The 21,165-nt window shown below is 41.7% G+C and overlaps 1 protein-coding gene across 7 annotated transcripts in view; it reads left to right on the forward strand.

Annotated features, from left to right (window-relative positions):
• SRPK2 (SRSF protein kinase 2) overlaps window positions 1-21,165 on the forward strand; it is a 142,145-nt gene that overhangs the window by 52,408 nt on the left and 68,572 nt on the right. The window lies entirely within an intron of this gene.

Consider the following 21,165-nt stretch of genomic DNA (forward strand, 5'->3'; position numbering starts at 1 on the left):
GGAATATTTTGAGGCACTAAATGCACGTTGAGTTTTCTGACATGAAATGACCTCTTTGCGATTATTTTGTTGTTTTAATGTGATCCAGCCTGTTCACTCCTGTTTTGCTTGCCACTGAATTTTAAGAGGAAATTTTTATTTTGGAAATGGCTTAAATCTGGAGCAGTGGAATATGGATTTTATCTCATTACTTACAGTAATCATGTCAGCTGTGTGCAAAAGACCAACCGGATGTGATATTTTGCCATTTTAATATTGGGCATTGGCAAAAAAAAAAAAATATATATGAATTTTATGCACTCGAACTGTACGTTTAGCTGAAATTATTATCTGAAGTACATTTTATCGAATGGTTCAGTCTAGAAAGAAATGCTAATGTATTGAAAGCTGTCTTAAGATAACAGGGTAAAAGAAATCTTTCAAAATCAGTGAGGACTGTGTGGCATGCATGATTTAAAAAAATCAAAAAGAGCAGCTTAGTTAGATTTATATTTGTGTATGATGTGTAGAAGCAAATTGTATTGCCTTTCAGTAGCTGTAATATAACAAAATACCAGCAATGAGAGATACAGAAAATGGTGGGGGGGAGTGGGTTGTTAAGTCACCTTTCCAAAATGGAGAGATACGAGAACAGCTTTGAGATAGATCTTATTGATTTATTCAAAATTACTCATCATGAAAGAAAATGATGTTTATTTGCTTACCTCTGTTCCACTCTGATGTCTACAATTTTTAAATACAAGACTAATAAAATGGTGGTGATAACAGAGAGGATGATGGGGTGAAAGCAGTAGAGGAAACAGGTGTTAACTTGATTTTTGGAAAGGCTTTTCTATAGATCTGGCATTGCTGAGAGGGATTATGGTATATAATTGATGTATACATTTAGAAATACGAATTTTATGCAGCACCCTAAAACAGAACAGTCTGGGTTTGAGCAAAACATGCTCATAATTGAACTAAGGCTAGTCCTAGATGGATTGGTCCCTGTAAAGGATTATTACACATAATTAGAAATGGATACATCTGAAATTAATTTAAATGCCATTCATTAAAAAGTAAGATTTTATAACAGCACGATGCATAATTTTGCAATAAAGATTCAAATGTGGATGTTGTATACACACACAGGCTTTGCTCCTTTGAGGATTTAATTATGTGGTACCGTTCACCTGGAGAGTGATTCGGCACATCAGCTGCACAATTTACACGGTCGGTGATGGATTAAAAAGAAAAAAACCAAAACCCAAAAACCTTTATGCATTATCTGAGATTTTTTTTTAACATAACCACATTCTTTTCATGCATCTAAAAATAGACTGAATTCTTTTTGCAAGCTGTTATGAAACAGTGCTGTCTGTCCTATTAGCTTCCAGTTCCTTTCAAGGCCCTTTGCAAAATTGCCGTGTTTTGAAGAAAAAAAGAGAGTAGTGTTGAATGTCCGAACTGCAAAACTGTCCTCAGACTGCTGTGTAGTGAAACTGCAGTGTGTGCTTATAGCTCACATGCACAAAAACGTGTATGTTTTTGACAAACACAAAGTGAATTCCCACTGGCATATTTTTTTCATTAATTTTTGTCCTTGCTTATAGTGGTTGGACTTCTTGAGGAGCTTGAGTTGTCCGAAATACCAGGTGGGAGATCTAAGAGAGCCCATGGCTTGTTTCTTGTTTTCCACACAAGCAGGCTGCCAGACACTGCTCGCATGTCAGGAGGGGAAGGAGAGGAGGTGCTTTGTGCATGCAGAGAGAGTGAGGAATTAGGAACAGAGAGAGGAGCCCATCGCTTGCCTTCTGGTTTGTTTGGTTTGTGTTTTTACAGGCAAGTTTGGCGTTTGTAGCTTTTCCTGCTTGCTCGGCAAGTTCAGTGTGTTATCCTGTCCTAGAGGGAAGAAACAACAACAACAAAATGGTCAGAAGGAAGCTGGAATATAATGGCTGGTTTGGCTGCTGTGGGAGCTCCAAGTGTTGGAAATCCTGCAGCGTTCTCTCAGGATACCTGCTTGTTAGGTTTCCAAGAGGCTTTTAGGAGACATTAGGAAGAAAGTGAGATGAACCTTTGTGGTGAGGATCCTCTGAGATGTTAAAGATATTATAGCCTTGGAAAGTAAATGACGGCAAGCCTGAGCTGTTTTTCTTAATGAGATTCCTCCTTCCTTTCCCCGCACCTCCTGCCTAGAAAAACTTTCATTTGGAAGGGGGTGAGATGGGGGGGATAAGATGGGGGGATGTGAGCCTTTTGCTCTTCTGGGGAGTGTTCGGTTAGGCAGATAAAATGAGATAGCACCTTGATGTCCCAAAATGCTGAGTGTTAGTGCCATGCTCATCCACGTTATCAGCCTGTGGCATCCCTCTCCCTGTGCTGGTGGGCAGCTGGAGGGGAGGCTGCCCCTGGATGTTTGGGGGCTCAGGTGGCATCTGCTGGCTTGTTACACCAGCAGGGCTTGCTTGCATATCTGGGCTCTTGGAAATACAGGAGTCAAGAGCAGGAGCTGGGCAGAGGAGGCTGGTCTTGCAAGAACCTCAAAGAAAGCAAAAATACTTTTATTTCTACCACATCACTTATGCCCTCTTCTTTTCCTTGAGTTGTAGAGCTTCCTTTTGCCTTTTCAAGGGCTTTGTAGAACTTCTTGTGAGTTTCTGTGCCATTTGGGGAAAGTCATTCTTCCACGTAGTATTTTTCATTTTCATACTTTAGGGCAAAAAGCTTGGTGGTTTGTGTTTTGTTTTTTTTTTTTTTAAGCTCTGATTCCAAATTCTACATATGTCATCTTACTGATGCACTGCTGCCACAAGATGTTCCTGGTAAAGGCTGTTAGCAAGGCCCATACATCTGACACATTTGTCTCTTCTGCTGCCTTTCTGTACAGGCTGCATATACATGTTGCTTTCAAATGAATTTATGCTTCAGTGTTCTTCCCCCCAAAATTTAGGAACAACAACAAAAACAAATGATGGCAGCCAAGCACTCATGAGCAGTCCTAAAGTCGACAGCCATTGTATGTATAATTCGATTTTCACCCTTCTGAGGGGTTCCATGCATAGCAGAAAAGGGAAAATGCTTTCAAATGACAGTAGGACAGTGAAGTTCTTGTTCAGTGCACAGAAGTATTTGGGGTGGGGTGGTGCAGGCAAGGTTTAAGGACAACTGTTCTTTGTTTTTATTTTTGTTTGGTTTTATTTAGCCGTGAGCTATATATACATATACCCCTCCATCTTTGTCATTTATCTTTCCAGAGCAAGTTAAATGCATGTCTTAATGCTTCTACATGGTTTGTTCATCAGGTCATCTCAAGAATGCAGTCAGGGATAAAGTAAAGGAAGAAGAAACCTAAAATAATGGCGAGGAAGAAAAAAAGATGGAGACCGAGTACATTTTGTTTCCTTTTTTCAGAGATCTAATGTTAGTTGATTTAAGAGGCATTGTGAAACGCTGATGTTGAAAGATTCCTTGGGGTGTAGGAACATGTGGTTATTTTTTTTTTGTTTTGTTTTCTTAATTTAATTGTGGATGCACTGATTCTCCTAAGGCAGAAGTGTCATTTGTAATGAACTATAGAAATAAAACATGTTGAGGAGTGGAAGAACCAGCAGCTCCCAACATTCAGCATGACCCGGCAGTGCTGTGTGTCAGATGAATGTTTTGGAATAATTAGGGGATAACAGGGCGTTCTAAGATGATAATTGTGTTGTTATTTGTGTAACTAACATTGAAACAAAAAATAATTATCAGGATAATGTGACTACTCAATCAGTTCACTAACACTTAAAAATCCATTTAAAACTATCCTTATCTTCCCTCTTTACATTTTTTTATAGTATAAAAGAAATATCATTTAACTTCCATTACAGGTGGTTCAAGTTATTTTGAGTAGTTGTCCGACTTTAATTTTTCGGTTTTGTTTAAAATAATACATGATAACAGTGAACAGTGTATATTAGTTCCCTGTTTTCAAAATTGCAATCTAATCCTGCAATTTGTTGTACTTTATCTTAGAAGAAGGGAGGGAATTATCCTATCTTCGTGTGGGATGGAAGCTGTTTATCCAGGGAGGCATTTTTTTTGCTGGAGAACTAGATGTGTTCAATAGCAGTGTGTCTGTGTAACTGTATTAGACCAGATACTTAATTTTAGATTACTAAAATTGGACTGAAACAAATGCTGCCATTTGTGTGTTTTTCATATTAAAGGTTTCACATGCTAATTGTTTTATTGTGACAGACTTAAGTGAAGTATGAAAGGGATGCAGAGGCTAGGAATGCTGCAGCTTGCCACTGTGCATGTTTAGGAAAAAAAAAAAAAACAGCAGAAATAACGTCGAAGAAGCCACTTGCAGAGCAGCTTTTTCATTCAAGGTGATATTTTTAGGGTCCACTTTGTACATTTTTTTTTTAGAGCTGATAGTGCCTGTATCAGCTCATCAGTAAAGTTTAAAAAGGTTTAGAATTTGGAGTGTATTTTCCTTTTCCATGACAGGATTTTTTTTATTCCTGTTTCTGTCTGGAATTTCTGCTATGTGTTAAGAAAATCACATTTTGATATTTAATCACAAATAAAATGTATCATTAGTGTCCCTATTTTTCAGATTATCTTCTATTCACTACTTAATTTTTCACTTTTTTAGTTTTAGGAGCTTTTCATCCTACGGGCATCTGAGATGTTTATTACAGGGAGGTTTGTCATACCTTCTGAAAACACAAATCTCGGTTGTTGGCACTTACTGTTGGAACTAAGATGAGAGATCTTGGGAAAGGGAGAGATTGAAGGTGCTGGGGAGCTGCATCAGATTCTCCTGTGTGAGAACTGGCCTTCACTGGAAACTAATTCAAGCAAGCCAGTGATGATTATAACAGTTAATGGCTGAAGAGCATGAAAAAGATTGAAAACATACGCTTTGAACAATGTGCTTTCTCTTTCCAAGCGAAATGTATGTATCCAATTCTACTTTGGCATAAAAGGTCCGAGAAAAAGTAATGTTTAATTTTAAGCAAATCCTTTCCTGTTCCGAATTTAGTCCAGTTTCATGACTTGAGACTTTTTTTTTTGCCTAATCACTGTCTTAAGCATGACTTCAGTAAAATTCCCACTTCAGGCCCTAGACAAGTGGTCTGGGAACACTGGCTGACAGATTGCACAAAACACTGTGTACCTATACCAGATTAATGCGTTTTTGTTGTCAGTGTGCTGTTACAGAACAAACTAATTTGAGGTTTTCTGCATGTTCTCATTCTGTACTTCCAAATGAATTACGAAATGTTCAGATGTTTATGTAATTTCATACATTTACTATGATGCTTTTGTGTATTTTCATTGATAGACAATTGATGCAGTTGTCATGAGGTGCTAAGCAACAAGTTGAGCAAATTTGTGCCCATGTAAGCATTCTGTTTTCTTACATATTTTATCTATTATAAGTATATTATCAGGATAATTGTAATCTCTCAGCTTTTGAGTTGCTGTGAATCTCGCCATATAGTTCCGAGGACATCAGTCCAGTCTTTGTGTGATTGAAGAATACCTCTTCAAAGGTTTTGTGACCAGAAGGTGTCTTACTAGAAGTCCTTAGGAATTGTACACTCCTTGGCCAGTTTCTAACCTAGATGCTTCTTATTTTCTTCAAGACTTACCCTTAGGATTGGGTAAGCTCTCTGCCAAAATCCAGTCATTATTACCTTTAAAAAAAGCCGTACGTGGAAGTCATTCACCTAGGATGCCTACCAAACTCATGCTGCCGATGGTGACTAGGTGGAAGGTGGATTATGTCCATTTCTTTTGCTTCTCTCTTCTCTTTTTATTCTTTAAAGTTCCGATTACAAAACAAACATACAGAGCTCCAAGTTCTGCCCATGTTATGTTACAGTTGAAGGAGTGTCAGTTCTTTACCAGGTTCATCTACACAACTCTCCTCTTCTGCTTCTGGTTTTAGGCCCATCAGGCTGGTTGATCGCTTCTCTTCTGTGGCTGGGCAGTGCTCAAGGCCAGAACCACATCCCCAGCAGATGTCCTGTTTGTATGAAATTTTGGCCACTCTGCTTAACAGGATGTTCAGAGGGCACTTGAAATAACCTTTCTGTACCAAGTAATGTGTCCTAATTCTTGCTTTATCTTGCTGATTTCCAAAACAATAAATTATTGTAGATTGGTGATACCCACACTTAGTAAAAGATCATATTTGTTCTCCTGAAAGCTTGTGAAACACTTGTATTTCAGTGTTCTGCTGGCTAATCTTCAAAGACTTTTTTTTCTCCCACAACTCAGAGCAATATAATCACATGGAAGGAAGAAGTTTTAAGAGCTACTTAGTTTGGCAAAGTGACGTTGGAGTCATGTCAAATATTTGTAAAGTTTGGTGCTTTGTTTTTATGAAGCAACTTCTTGGGCCCCAAATCTATCCTTACTCCTCTTGTTCAGTGCTACTGTGCATGGGGAATAGTGTCTGTCTTCTGGGGGACAAAGAAAGGAGCGTGTCCAGAGCAGGGCTACGAAGTTGGTGAGGGGCCTGGAGCACAAGTCCTGTGAGGAGAGGCTGAGGGCACTGGGGGTGTTTGGTCTGGAGCAGAGGAGGCTCAGGGCAGACCTTATTGCTCTCTGCAGCTACCTGAAAGGAAGGTGTGGGGAGCTGGGGGTCGGCCTCTTCTCACAGGGAACTGGTGACAGAACCAGAGGGAACGGCCTCGAGTTGTGCCAGGGGAGGTTCAGGCTGGCAATGAGGAGCCATTTCTGCTCAGAAAGAGCAGTCAGGCACTGGGACGGGTTGCCCAGGGAGGTGGTGGAGTCACCGTCCCTGGGGGTGTTCCAGGAGAGGTTGGACGTGGTGCGTGGGGACACGGGTTAGTGGTGGCATTGGTGGCAGGGGGTGGTTGGACCAGATGGTCTCGGAGGGCTTCTCCAGCATTAATGATTCTCTGATTTGAAAGCCATACTGGTGTAGAAGCTATTCTTAAGCTATGGTGTTTTTTTTCTGTATTGTCAAAGCTTAAATATTAGCAGTAGTTTTGGCAGAAACTGAGAGAATCGTTTTTGTCCTTATAAAGAGGCAGTATTTTATTTTGTAACTGTTACTACAGGTAGAGGATCAAAATATCCAACAATGATTATTTTCTTTGTTGAAGTGGAAAGGGGCTCTGAAATTCATGAGGCTTTCAGCGTGCAGCCATTTTGGTATTTTCTATCCAGCATCATGACCACAGATTCTCCCTGTCTTTTTTCCTTCAGCTGCTCTAGCCACAGCTCAGAAACATTCAGCTCCTGCCATGCCCCCATACGAAATGGACACACCACCCTCTGTTTATTCCGTGCCATAACCTAGAACTGAAGATGTTTGGAATTAGCTGTTTTTTTTTTTTTTGTTTTTTTTTTTTTTTTTGAATCCTTCTATAAAAGGGTTACCTTACCCATTGGAGACTGTGTGGAGGTATTCTCAGAGCGTTGCTTTGTCAGCTCCACTTTGCCAGTGTAAAGCCCTTGTGATGGGCTTAGGTTATTGCTTATGTGACAAGAATTGGGAATTTCCTCTGCTGCCTGGTATCTTAGCTGGGAGAGGTGTCTGCTTCTGGGAAAACTAATACTGCTTTGAATCAAGACTTGCCTAAGAGATATGAAAGAGATGATCGATTGCAGTGATTCTGAAATAAATTTTATCAATTAAAATGTTTCCAATATACAAAGACTTTGGACTCTTACTTAAACGTGCTTTGAAGTCTCACTTGGCTCCATCCCAGGTAATTCATGTGTCAGAGTATTGGTCTAGGTGGCCAAATACAAAACATGGTCTTCCTCAGAGTATTTGCACTTCATAGCAGAAGTGAAAACACAGAGCTTACAAAGCAACAAAAACAAAAGTGAACAGAAAATATCTTCCCTATGTTACATTTGCTGCCTGTGGGTGGATTGCTGAGGCCATAAATTAGTGTTGACTCTGTTCCTTTGGCACTGTGGCTGCAGTATGCGTGTCTTTTTGTGTGCACACCACTGGTATTTAGAGTTGCAGGCAAACCTGTTAAATATGTTTGTGTAATTTAATTTACATCTGCTTTGTCTTATCTGTATTTTTGCTTTATTTGTGTTGCTCTGCCATTATAATGGTGTACAATTGAGCCCTGACTTCAAAAGAAAACACGTAAGAAAGACCCAGTAAAGATTCCTTTCAAATGTGGAATTTCAAGGGCTATTAAAAGAAGCAGAGGCCGTCCAATTGCAGTAGAAGGGTGCCTGAGAATGCTAATACTTTTTTTTCCTGCTGTTGTTTAAATACCAAATTGTTTACAAAATGTAGCAGAACAGAATTGAGTGAGTTCCAGCACATGCCAGGACACCGTAAACAGGCGCAGGACTTTTTCTCCTGAACTCAAATCAAGGGTGGATTTATACTCGTCTCCTTCCAAGTCTTCCTGATAGCTTTGCTACGAAACTTGTGTCCTTTCAGCCATGCCAGGTGTTAGAGGTAGCCAAAGCTGGAGGGCTCTGGGTCTCATGGGCATATCTTCCATCCTGCCTAAAGAGATAAGTGCAGGGCTGCTTCAGATCCTGTGTCCCCAGGGCCAGCCCCTAATGAGGCTGAGCACTTATTCCCAGTAGGTGTGTGTGCGTGCACACACACACACACACAACACACGCGAAATGCACATGCAGCTGGCCACGTGGACCAGCAGAGACACAGAACAATGCTGTTATTGGTACCCACGTAAGCACACACAGCACTGACAGCGTCTGCACAGACAGCCCGGTCCTGCTCCTCTTCCCAACAGCTCAGGGCTGCAAGTCCCCCTCGTAGCTGTTCTGAAGGGGTCTCGTAGCTGGCACCAAGGCCCAGCGGTCTCCCTTCGTTGTTGGCCCCTGCCCCATTCATCCTCTTCTGCTGCTGTTTTCCCATGCTTGTTTCTCCCTTATCCACCTTTGTCCCTGTCTTTCTCCACCTCTAGTGCCTTTCCCTAATTATTTCATAACGTCTTCTGTATTCTCACAATCTCATGGCACGTTTTACACAATCCCAAAATGTTATTTCTGCCTGCATCCCATAAATCTTGTACCCCTTAAGGCAATAACCTTTAGCTTTTAAGGTGTTTCTGGGGAGAGTTTCCTTCTGGACTCTTCTTTGTGGGTTTCTCACTGGGGGACAATGGTGTCTAGTTGGTGGCCTTGGGAGCAGCTGATTCAGGTGCTTCCATTTTCACTGATTAGCTTGCTAGGATTTCTCTGCCTCTTGTTTTTCCGCTGATCCTTGCTGGCTCTGTTTTTATTGTGATTACCCTTCAATCAGATAACCTAACACTAGTCTGCCAGTCGCACCTGTCAAAACTGGTTTTAGGGCTGTTTGAATTTCTGGCAATCTGACACGGGCATCCAGAAGATAACAATCAGCTGAGGATACAAAATCCTCGATTCCTCTTCTGCCACTACTCAGTCTTGAAATTTCGAGTTGGAGAGTTTTGGCTACTTAACTCATTTGTGGACTTGCCTTTCTGGAAAGGAAAACTGAGGTGTCTTCTTACAGCGTGTTAAATATATACTGTGTGCTTCAGATTTACACCTGCTGGAGTCGTTAGCCTCATACATCTAACGAAGACAAAGCTCAACAGTGACCACAAGCAAGTAGTGCTACTTACTCCACCAAACTTGTCTTCTGTGCTTGTTGCAAAACCCACTTGAGGTAAGGTAGTGCAAAGTTATATAATAATAGGTAAGGAGTTCTGGGGCACAATCCAGCTCAGACTGGCCATCCTTCCTGCTCCTGGCCCAGAAAAGAGCTATCTGATAGTAACAATTAAGAATTATTTCTTCTGCCAATTAAAAACAAAACCAAGCACACATCCTTGTTTAGAAGAGGAGTGGTGTCTCGAAGGTGGACAGGAAGGCTATTGTTAATTTGACCTGCAAGCCCTGCAGATTGCTCAATTCCATTACAGGGTAGCTGAACAGGCAAAAAAAAAAAAAAAAAAAAAAAGACCCACAGCACACATTAGCCAATATTTGGCCATCTGACATCTGTATTCAGAAAACCTGGCATGTATTATTTCTAATATAAGAGCCCAAAAGCTAGCTAGTACTTGAGGCTTTGCCAAGTTGCTTCTCTCAGGAAGAAAAATAGATTATGTGATTTGAGGGTTGTGAGATTTCAGTGTGTGCACAGCCCTGTTTATTTACAAAGAATGTAAACAGAGCTCTGTTTGCTTGAGCAGAGTAGAAACAAAGTGCAACAGGCAGCTATTTTGCTGATGTTTTCAAGTCTGCCTGTCTAGCAAGTGCTGTACTTAGGGGAAAAAAAAAAAAAAGAAATACTAAATGAAAAAACCACACGACTCTCTTTCCTGAGATCACAGGCAGAGTATTTTTGCTGTTCTTTTTTCTACCTGCTACACAGAGGCATCTGTAACTGCGAGCAGTTTTTCCCAACTCCTTTAATTTCATAATTGATATTTAGAAAATTCTTGAATCCCCACACCTTACAGTCCGCCTGGATTTGATGCGTCAGGGTTTTGGACAGCGTTTTCCAGTTTGTTTACTTACAGCTGTTACATAAAAGAGCTAATGCTGCTTTTCTACTTGGACCAAAAAGCAAGGTATTCAGCCCAACCTTCCGCCCTGATCGCAGCCAAGTGCAGAATTATTTAGAGCGTAGCGTGATCACAGCCATCAATTTTTTAGGATAACAATGGCATACTTAAAATACAGCTTTCCAAAGAGGCCTTTATGCACCCTGTAGTACCTTTATTTGCTCGCTGGACTCTGCGGTTTCCTCGCAGGTCACGCTGCATGGCATCCCAAGCCTCCTGCCCTTTGCTGCAAATAGCTCTGCTCAGGCCTTTCCCCTGGACAGGTGGGAGCTGCTTTAGGATCTCTCCTCGCCACGTTCTTCTGCCAGCTCCTCCCTGGGCTTCTCCAGGGCAAGATCCTTTAGGTCTAACCCATTCTGCTTCTGTGAGTTGCACAGCTTCCTGCCGCCCTCAGCCTCTCCTTAGCCATAGCTGTTTTGTCCATAAGCAGCAGTTCATGCCTGTGCCGTCGCGTGTGAGAAGAAATCTGAGCTTCGTTTGCAGAGGAGTTTTATCCCAGAGCTTCCCCTTCGCTCCCTGCCTCAGGCCTCGTTCTTGTTGCCCACTCCTTGTGCTCAGATACCATCTACTGCCAGTCCTGTGCAGGCTGGTTGCTTTGTTATCCCGTGTTTGATTTCGTGCTTTATTTTTTTAAGTTTATTTCTAAGTGCTGATACATCGAAGGAGATAGGGATTGCATGAAGTGAAAGTTAGAGACGTGAAAATAGGGTAGTACTTTGTGTACTTCTGCATATATTTTTTTTTCTTTGACAAAGGTTTTATAATAAATCCAGGTACGTTAGCGTAGAAGAGCTAGAGTTAACAAGGGGAATAAGAGAATTGATTCAGATGTAGGAAAAAAAAAAGTTCCAATTGGAAGGACAAAAATGTTAGGGGCTTAAATTATATTAAACAATGATAAAACATGAGTAGTGTCTCTTCTTTACCTTGGCATTAGCTAGACTTTTGATACTGCTTGCCGTAACATCCTGATAGACAAACGGATGAATTAAGGGCCAGGTGAGGAGGACTGAGATGTGGCTGAGCTGCTGGGCTCCCGGGGCTGTGGGCAGTGGCACGGCGTCCAGCTGGAGCCATCTCCACCCCGTACTCCAGCGGTCAGCCTGTGCTGGGGCCAGGACTGTGTAACATCTTCGTTAGTGACCAGGGCGATGGGACAAAGTGCAGCCGCAGCCAGTTTGCAAACAAAACAACTCCGGGAGCAGTACCTGGTGCCTGGGCAGACAGCAACCTTGTGCAGCTCAATTTGGGGAAAGGCCGAGTCCTGCACCTGGGTGGGAACAGCCCCAGGCACCAGCAGAGGCTGGGGGCCCACAGCTGGAGAGCAGCTTGGCAGGAAAGGACCTGATGGGCAGGGAGCTGAACGGGAGCCAGCAATGAGGCCGAGTGCTGCCAGCAGGCCCAGGGAGGTGATTCCTCCCCTCTCCACCATCCTGGTGAGACAGAGAGGGACCAACTGCAGCAGGGCCATGAAAAGGCCGCAAAAGATGATGGAGGACACGCAGACAGCTTCTCCTGTCACATGAGGAGAGGCCTGGAGCGATGGGGTTGTTGAGCCGTGAGAAGAGACGTCTCAGGGAGATGAGTGTATGAGCTGATCCTGAGGGAGGCAATAAGGCGGGTGGAGCTGTCAGTGGTGCCCAGCGACAGAAGAGGCAGAAGGCACAAACTGAAGTGCAATAAACTCCGTTTAGACATCAGGAAAAATGTGTTATATCGAGGGTGGTTGAACAGAGGGCGCAGGTTGCCCTGAGAGGTGAGGAATCACCATCTGTGGAGATGTTTGGCACCCAGCTGGGCATGGTGCCGAGCTCCAGGTCAGCCTCCTCCAAGCCACCAGGTTGGACCTGGTGACCTCCAGGGGCCCCTTCCAACCTCAGCTGTCCTGCAACTCCATGAACACAGTATTCAGACAAAGCTTAGCTCTCTGAAATTCAGCGAACACTTTAATAGGAAACAAGCACACTAGATTTCTTAAAAGTGATTACTTTTTGATCAAAAATAAAGCCTTCTTACATTAGGAGTTTGTTTTTCAGGCTTCTGTACTTCAACTGTGATCTTAAGATCGGGCACGCTTAGCTGGTCGTCTTTTTCTGTTGACAGCACCTTTGCAGTAGCCAAGAAATTCACAGGAGAGCTACCCAGCTTTTGTTTTATGTTGCTCTTTATGTTCTTTTTTGTTGGCCATGGCGAAACCCAGCTTGAAAAGAAATGCCAGTCCCAAAGATGTCCGTCTGGTCCAGTTCTTGCACTCTTGTTTTGCTTACTGTAATAACAAGGGCTTTGCTAGGCTTTCTTTTTTTTTTCCTCTGGCTGTTTTTTAGGATTCACTTTGGTGCTCGGTGTTTTTGCAGTTTTGCCATCTAGGGAGGGGATGGGGTCTCCGACCTACAGGCAGAAGTTTTGTGGTGGATGTGGAGCAGACGAGGGTGCTCAGTAAGGGAGGCATTTGGTTGCTGTTGATCATCAGCATCACATATTTCAGAAACACAGACTATTACTGCATCTTATTTTCGGTTGGTCTGAGTTATTCACAGCTAATTATGCTTTTCACCTAGTAAATGTTCAGCAGATTCTAAAATAAGGCTTCCTTTCTTTTTGCTTCATGATAAATTCATATCCATAATTGTTACGGAGAAAGCTTTTAACTGAATTAATTAACTTAATTAACAATATGGTAATTTAACTCCTTCAAGACATTTGACTGATTTGCTTGTCATAAGCCAAACAATGCAGAACCTTTCCTGTTCTTGGGCAATTTCATCTTAATTCACCAGTGACAAAGGTGTTTAAACATTAGTTTCTGTAGAAGCTGTTGGGAGGCAGTAACAGGGCAAACTGCAACAGTTTCTTCGTAATGAAACATCTGGGAAGTTATTTTTGCCTGTGACCTGCATCTAAGTAATACAAAGTAAACTGCAGATACTCAAAAAAAAAAAAAAAAAAAAAAAAAAAAAGGAACATTGCTCATTGAGTACACTTAGGGTTGGAATTTGGTAATGAGAATTTTTGGTAGAAAAAGAGGAGGATTTGGAATACATAGTTTATTTAGTGTTTTATCCTTAAGTGAAATTAGGACAATTGTATTTCAATATAAATAAATAAGGCTAACACTTGCTAATTCTGAGTATAATGCAGTTAAATGCCAGCGTGGATGCTGGTGCACAAGGATTTACTTGTAAAATCCATTGCACTGCATTGGTGTCAGGAAAGGTCTGTTTGATGATAAGGGGACTGCTGCTATTTTTGTTCAAATGTGAACTTGAAAGATTTACATTGCAGCAGATAAAAGGAAGGAGGCAGCATTCCAGTCGGTGTAAGTCCCACCTGCATCTGCTTTGTGTCCTCTGTTTTGCTCCTTGCGTTGGTCGGATAGGACATCACGTTGTGAGGTAGGTTTTCAGGTAGTGCTGGTAAGCCTGCTGTAAACACTGAAAAATCAGTAGGCAATCGAGAAAGAAAACAATTTCTGCTCAATTAAAGTGAATTTTTGGAGGCAGGGTTATGTGGTGTTCATAGGGGAAAATATTGACAAGAGTTTCATCTCGGTCTGGTGGTCTACAGAATTCAATCACAGACTGCTTCGGGTGATCGCACAAACCACTTCCTATTTTCACTCTAATAAAATTTATGTTGTTTAAAGAGTTTTGAGATGGTGAACTAAGAATTAGATTCAGGAGAATCTTTTTACTCCGAGATATTTTTTTTTTTAATTTTTTTTAAAGTTGTGTGTATATGGGCCATGATGAGTGGCTTAATTCATTAAGATTCGTTAAGGGAGGAAGGGATTGGTGTACATAGTGCTTATTTCTTTCCCCAGTAATCTAGTCCTTTTTTAATCAAGTCTTCTTGAGTTAGAAATCAAAGTTTTGTAATATAAAATGTAAGCAAAGATTGAAAATCTTGAAGTTTCTTCTGGTTACTTCCTGGCACGTTTGTTGCTGCTGTTAGCATTCAATCCTATAATTTCATAGTAATGCAGAAGCCTGCTCTCAATCACAATTTTGTTTCCCTGCATGCATTAGAAAGTGCTGGATCTCCATCAAAATACAGAACAGGGTTCTCTTGGGCCAGACTGGAGGCTTTCAATTGCTGTTGTGTGGAGTTGTGTCAGCAAGTAGCAGAGGAGATGATGTGTTCTGAGTGAGTCACTAACTGCGTGGTGAGATGGGAGCTGAAGAGTTTGTAAGTTTTTTCATTATGATTTGGTTTGTTGATAGGAATTCAAAATGAAAATCTTCAGGGAAGAGGCAATTACTAGAAATTACAAAATGTGCTATTTATGTTAAAGTTAAGGAGCAAAAATGGCTTGAAATATGAGGAAGGGGCAGTAACACTTCTACTGTAGAAATAACTCCATCCTTTCTCAATATCTTTTTCCTAGTTTTATGGGCTTCATGTAACTTAATTTGGGCAGATATGTCTAGTTATTGCTACTTACTGCTCTGGTGTTGCTGACATGGCTAGTTTATTTTTTTTGCAAAATCAGTTAAAAATACTGCGTTTTGCTTAAGGCATGTCATGTACTCTTTAAGGTTTCTTGTTCTTTTTTTTTAACAGTTTGAGTCGATTGTACCTTGTTGTACTGGTGCGCTTCAGAGCAGCACTTGCTGATGTTGAACTGGAAGCCGTAAACATAATTAAGGCAGTGGTGGTGGTATGATCTAATTAGCTTCAGTAACGATACAAACACAAAAGGGAAATCTGTTATTCACAAGAGATGCTAACCTCTCTTTCGTTGTCTGTTTGATTGTGGTTTGTCTGTTTGCAAGTTTTCTTGTAAGTGACCTGGCTTTCTAAAGATGGAGGTTCTTGTTGTGAAAGATGCAAATGTCTGCTGCTTCCAAATAAAGTGACAAATGAAAGACATCGCATGGGTACTCTCCGAATGATATTTCTACAGTGCTTGGTTTTTTGAAGGAACGAGACTTCAGTTTTGAGGAATTCTGTTTAATGGCTTCCAGCAAAGCATAGGTATAATGGCACATGTAAATGCAGTCTGTCTTCAGGAGTTTGTTACAAATAGCAGTAGCAACATACAGCATTTAACTTAATTGAGTATTTCTTGCCTTTTTTTTTTTTACTAACAGGAGATGCTGAATTTAAAAATTCACCTAGAGTTCTCTTGCTCTTGTTTGAGGTTGGTCTTAGCACTTGAGTGCTCTTTTGTGGATGTTTTTTATTGTAGTCCTCACTGCTGTTACAAGTGCAGTTTGCAAACATCGAAGCATTATCTGGAAGAAACAGCTGCTGACTGAGGCAGTAAAACCCTGGTTTTGATGAGCTGCATCAGTTTGGACCTACATGGGCTGGAAACACCCATCTTCATCCTGTAGTCCTGTCTCTATCTTATTTTTATCCACTCTCATGGTTATACCAGTCTTGCCCAAGGAAAGCTTGCTGCATCTCCCTCTAGGACTCATCAGTGCTGTATTGGAGTTGTCCTTGGGGTTTCGAGCAGAGCAGCAGAAGTCATCGCTTTCCCTCAGGATCTGACTGTGCTCTGTCTGAAAAGACCTGAGCCTGTTGCAGGCAAAATGAAAGGCCGGGGTCACTCTCAACCTCTTTTGCATGCCTACAGCTTTGACTTCTGGGGCATTTTGTTATTCCTGAAACTGGTGGCAGTTTCATCTCTCCATGTTGTGTGTGAGGTTACGGCTCAGAGAGGAACCAAGGTTTAGTTGGGATCATTCTGTCCTTTTTTCACATACTCTGGCTTACCTTTGAATGTCGCTTGTGCTCTCCTGGAATTCTTTGATGTTACAGAGGGAAATTTGGAGTTGTCAACCTTTGGCACGTGCTCGCTGTGTGCCTGCCTAGCACAGAGTGGTGCTGCGGGGAGCAATCAGCTGCCTGGGGCTGCTCGGGGCTGCCGGAGGAATCGGTCTGTGGAAGGACCTGGGCTAAAGAGGGGAACACTGGGTGCAGTGCTGGTAGAGCGAGTCTCTTCTGTTTGCTTTCCTGCAGGAAGGTTTATCCCTGGCACAGAACCAAGTATCTAGAGAGCTAGCGATACCTCACGCTGTCCCAGCTGTCTGCTAGGTGGATGTTTCCTGGATTTCCGCTTGGCAAATTCTCCTGACAGGATTTTGGTACCGGTCACGTTACAAGCTTACCCACGTTACTTACATGTCCCAGCGAGCTACATGAGGTTTTGCACATAGTTCCAACAGAAGGGCTGGCCTCTGCCTAACAGTTTTGTGACTGAAAGGAGTGATCCTGCCCCTACCACAGCTTTCTCACCTTGTGCTGTGTCCTGTCTTCTGTGCCCCCGAGCTCACCACCATCAGCATCAGGTAGATGCCAGAGCCTGCATGATGGGAGGGAGGAGAGAGAGCACATGAGAGGGCAATAATTGCATATTCCTCAACCTGCCAAGTGTTTTTTTACTTTTTTTTTTTTTCATAGCAGTAACAATGACACTAATGTTTAGGTTTTTAAAACTTGTATAGGATTCTCTTGCACTTGTTCTAGGTCAGTCTCAGTGCTTCAGCATTGTTTTGTGGATTTTTTTTTGTGGTCCTCACTGTGATTATAACTGCAATTTGCAAACCTTAGCACTTAGCTTAAAAGGAAATGTTGCAAATCACCCTCTGTGATTCAGCAGAAATTCTGACACAAAAAAAAAAACAAAACAACATGTTAATCTAGATGGATACTTGTGTGTTTGATGGAAAGAATGTGGCATATTTTTCAGTCTGTTTAATGACCAAATGTCTTATTAGGGTTTTTGCATGACTCCACGTACTGGGTTCAGTCCTAGTAAGGATTGAATGCAAGCCTGATCCTAGGAAGGACTGTGACTCTTCCTCTGTCAGTAATTCTTCTAACGTCTGCCTTCTCCATAGGCAGGCGTTTCTTTCATCTTAATAAATGATTAGATAGCGAGATTTTCAGCCTAGTGTACTGCTTAGGATTTGGGGATTACTATATATTAAAATAAGAATAGTAAGAAAAAATCATCAGGTATTCTTGGATGTGTGGTTCCCATTCCAAAATCACCCAGTCAGCCACCACTTGAGTGCCAGCATAGAAGAGCTCAACTGCAAAGCACTTCTCAACTTTTGCCTCTGTAGAGCCTTATCGGTAAACTCCTTCCAGTCTGGGGGATGAAAGTTAAGACTTGTATTTTCTTTTTGCTGGATCCTGGACATAAAATGTCCTGCTCTTCAGGAGAAGAAATGATTTTCCAATCACCTCTTTTCCAAAACGGCTGGGATAGCTGCCTATCCTAGCATTGTAACAGTTTCTGCTTTTTCAGTCTCTCTCCAGCATTAATTAATCCAGTATCTGTCTTATCTCCTCTTTCGCATATCAACAGCAACTATTAATCCGCGTGGTTAAGGCATTTAACTTACTGTCTCAGGAGTTCTTACTAACAGCAGTGACCCTGATAAGCTCTGTTAAAGCATTCCTTCTTGACAAAGGTTCAAGAGTAGAGGCATTGATTTAAAAACAAGAATAAAAACAAACAAAAACTGGAAAGGCTCCAGGGGGCCATCAGCTCAGCATATATCTGGGGAACAATAATTATAACCCTCCAGAATTGGGGCTTCTTTCTTGAAAACGGAGAGGAAGGCTGGTACTAACATCTACGGGCCCACGTTGGCTCTGGAAGTCAGTGAGGTTTCCATTAGTAGTTCAGCTGTAGGTTTATAACTAGTGTAGTATTTTTACCTGTGAACTTAGACAATGCAGCACACCTTCTGTGATGCATTGCCAGTGTATTTCTGAGAATGAAAGCATTGCTAATGCAAGGCATTGGCCATCATTTTAGGATGAATATCAAGTAGTGATGTGCTCCCAGTGTAATGTCCTCCTTAGTTTATCATGCACAGCGACAAGCAGTTACTTGTGGAGTGAGAAAAGGGGTTCTCATCTGTGATCAATGCCAAAGCTTTATTTTGGACAAGTCTTGGGGTGGAAAATTCTTCTAAATACTAACCTAGTTCAAAAATAACATGAAAAATAACCTTAAAAAATGTTCTGGATTGAAAGAAAAAAACAACAAAAAAGCCCCAGAAAATAATCTTAGGAGTATCTTTGTCCATTTCAGTGATCAGGGTACATCAGCTGGGAGCTAGAGATCTAAATGCCATCAAAGGCTCATTGGAAAAATGAAAGCACCCATTATAGATCAAAACAGCTGCTTTAAGTTCGCTGTGCCCAAAGTCTGTTATGTTTTTGTTCCAACAAAGATGTTTAAGCTTTAAAGTTAGGACAGTACATAACTGGATGAAGCTAGTATGAAAAGACATCTGATCGGAGGCTTTGTAACCCCAGGAGACAGGGTTGCCTTGTTGATAGTCCTGTTGGGAGGCAGGAAAAGTGTATTTGCAATTCAGCAAGCCTTTGACCAGGTGAGTTGGTGAGGGTGCTGGCATCTGATCTCCCTGGAGTGCTTTAAAAGAAAGAGGGACCTGAGAAATCAGGGTTCGGATATCAGGGACTAAAAATATTGCACGATTCCACTCCTTTCTGAGAAGAAAGGCAACACCTGGCAAGGGAAGTGCTTTTTTTCCCTTTGGCAGGCTGTTTCAGCTCAAAATGGAGCCAACACCCATCTTGATAAACTTTTCACTCGTAGCTTCTCTACGTTACTAAAGCCAACAGCTGTTCAAACCCACTGTGTTTCCTCTTTATGATAATTTACAGTGCAGAATGTCTAATTAATCAGGTCAGCATAGCTTGGTTAAGATGACACTGAAGCCCAAGAAGAAGGCTGGTGGTTTTCCAACAAGGCCATCCGTACTGCACAGAGTAGGAGAAGGTAATGGGGGTGTGTGGTTGTTTCAGTGTCATGACAGGAAAAACATAAGGACCAGTCCCCCATGTTTGTTGTAATTTGAGAGTTTTGTTCTTCACGAGAAGTCAGTAATGAACATTTAAGCCATTAGTGCTGTGTGTGTTACTGTGTAGCCGTTGAGGCGCCGTGTAAAAGTCAGTGGAGGAGATGCTTCCTACTGCTAATACCCATGAAGAGTGCAGTTTCACAGTTGGCCCCAGTCCACGTTTCAAGTCTCACCTTATCCTCAGCACTTACTCCTGCTGCTCATCGCTAGAGCTGGCGCCGGTGTGCTCGATGTGCTCAGTTGGCTTGGGGTTTGATCAGCCTGAAAATCGCCACAGAGGAGCGGGGCGAGGGAGCGACGTGGGCACAGCTGCGGGCAGGAGGGATGCCTGGAAGTCTGTCAGACACGAGCAGATGGCAAGGCAGTCCCCTGTGCTAAAAACATTGACCTGGTCAGTTAAAAACAATTGTGAAGCTTCATTCTGACAGTTTCTTAAGAGGTAATTCTGATAAATATCAGTATTGGAGGAATGCTGGATCCCTCAAAGTCATAGCTCAATGCCATAACAGGACCACAAGTAGAAAGTTGGGGATTATCAGGGAAGGAATAGTGAGCAGTGTGTAAATATATCGTGTCCCCAGTCTTGAATGTTTCACTCTGTCCTGTTCTTTCCATCTCAGAAAGAATACAATCAGATAAGTGACTGAGAGAAGTCAGGTGGTTGATGGCGGGTGTGAAACAGCTTCTGTACATGGAATGGTAAGGCAGGCCAGGCATCTTCCCATTGGAATGGGAGTGTCAATGGGGAGGTAAAATAAAGGTTTATAAAATGGTGAGTGACACAAAAAGAGTAAATAATAAATAATTTTTCACTGTTTCTACCAATACCAGGAAACATGCAGGCAGTTTCTGAAAAAACAAAAGGAAATTGTTCTTCAAATGTGGGTAGTTTAGTGTGTGGAAGGCCTTGCAACAGGATGTTAGTGTTAAAATTTCATGAGTGCAAGAGGTGATAGTCCAAGGTCTTCAATTCATAGAGAACTACTTCATTGAAGACTGTTAAATACCATCTGTGGTCCAAGAAGTCCCTATGCAAATTACTGCAGATTGGGCAAGTAGTTGGCTACTGTCATGTTTCCCTTGTTGGGTGGATGGCCATTTTAGCCACTGTCAGGAATAAGATAATGGTTTAGATGCAACTTGATTCTGACCCAGTGCAGCTGTTCTGCTAGCAGAGGTCGAACCAGCGTTGTGTATTGTCAAGACAGGTTTGATTTTTTTGATAAGATTGAGTTGTAATGTGAAAATGGCACAAGTAAGCCTAGTTTTTCTCTTGTGGAGAACTAATGGGCCATACTTGGCACTTCATCACTTTTGAACTCTCTTCAGGTAAGAAAAGCATTTTTAGGATAAAATCTTCAACTATTGGTTATTCTTTCTCCATGGGTAGAATAACAGTTCTGCTGTTTTGGAGTAGCATTGCAAGGCTAAATCATGTATCTAACTACGGAGCCTTGCAATTTCATCGGGATTTTTTAAAGAGCTTAGGCGATGGAGATCACTCAATAAAGCCTAAGGTCTCGAGACAAGATAAAGTGAATGTGTGTTGGTTTTGGAAGTGCTCAGACTATACAGTAAAATTAAAATAACAAACTTGATGTTCTTGTTCTAGCAAATAGTTCTGTAACAGTCCTTTATTGTTAAGAACATTTTGAAATGGTGAATGGTAAGTTGTTGAAGCCATTTTGTGTGTTAGGCAAAAAGCCATAGCTATTTTCTCCCTATTTATTATTATTTTGAAAATGCCATGTAGAGAACAG

The sequence above is a fragment of the Aythya ferina genome (genome assembly GCF_964211825.1).
Source record: "Aythya ferina genome assembly, chromosome: 1".
NCBI classification, from domain to species: domain Eukaryota; kingdom Metazoa; phylum Chordata; class Aves; order Anseriformes; family Anatidae; genus Aythya; species Aythya ferina.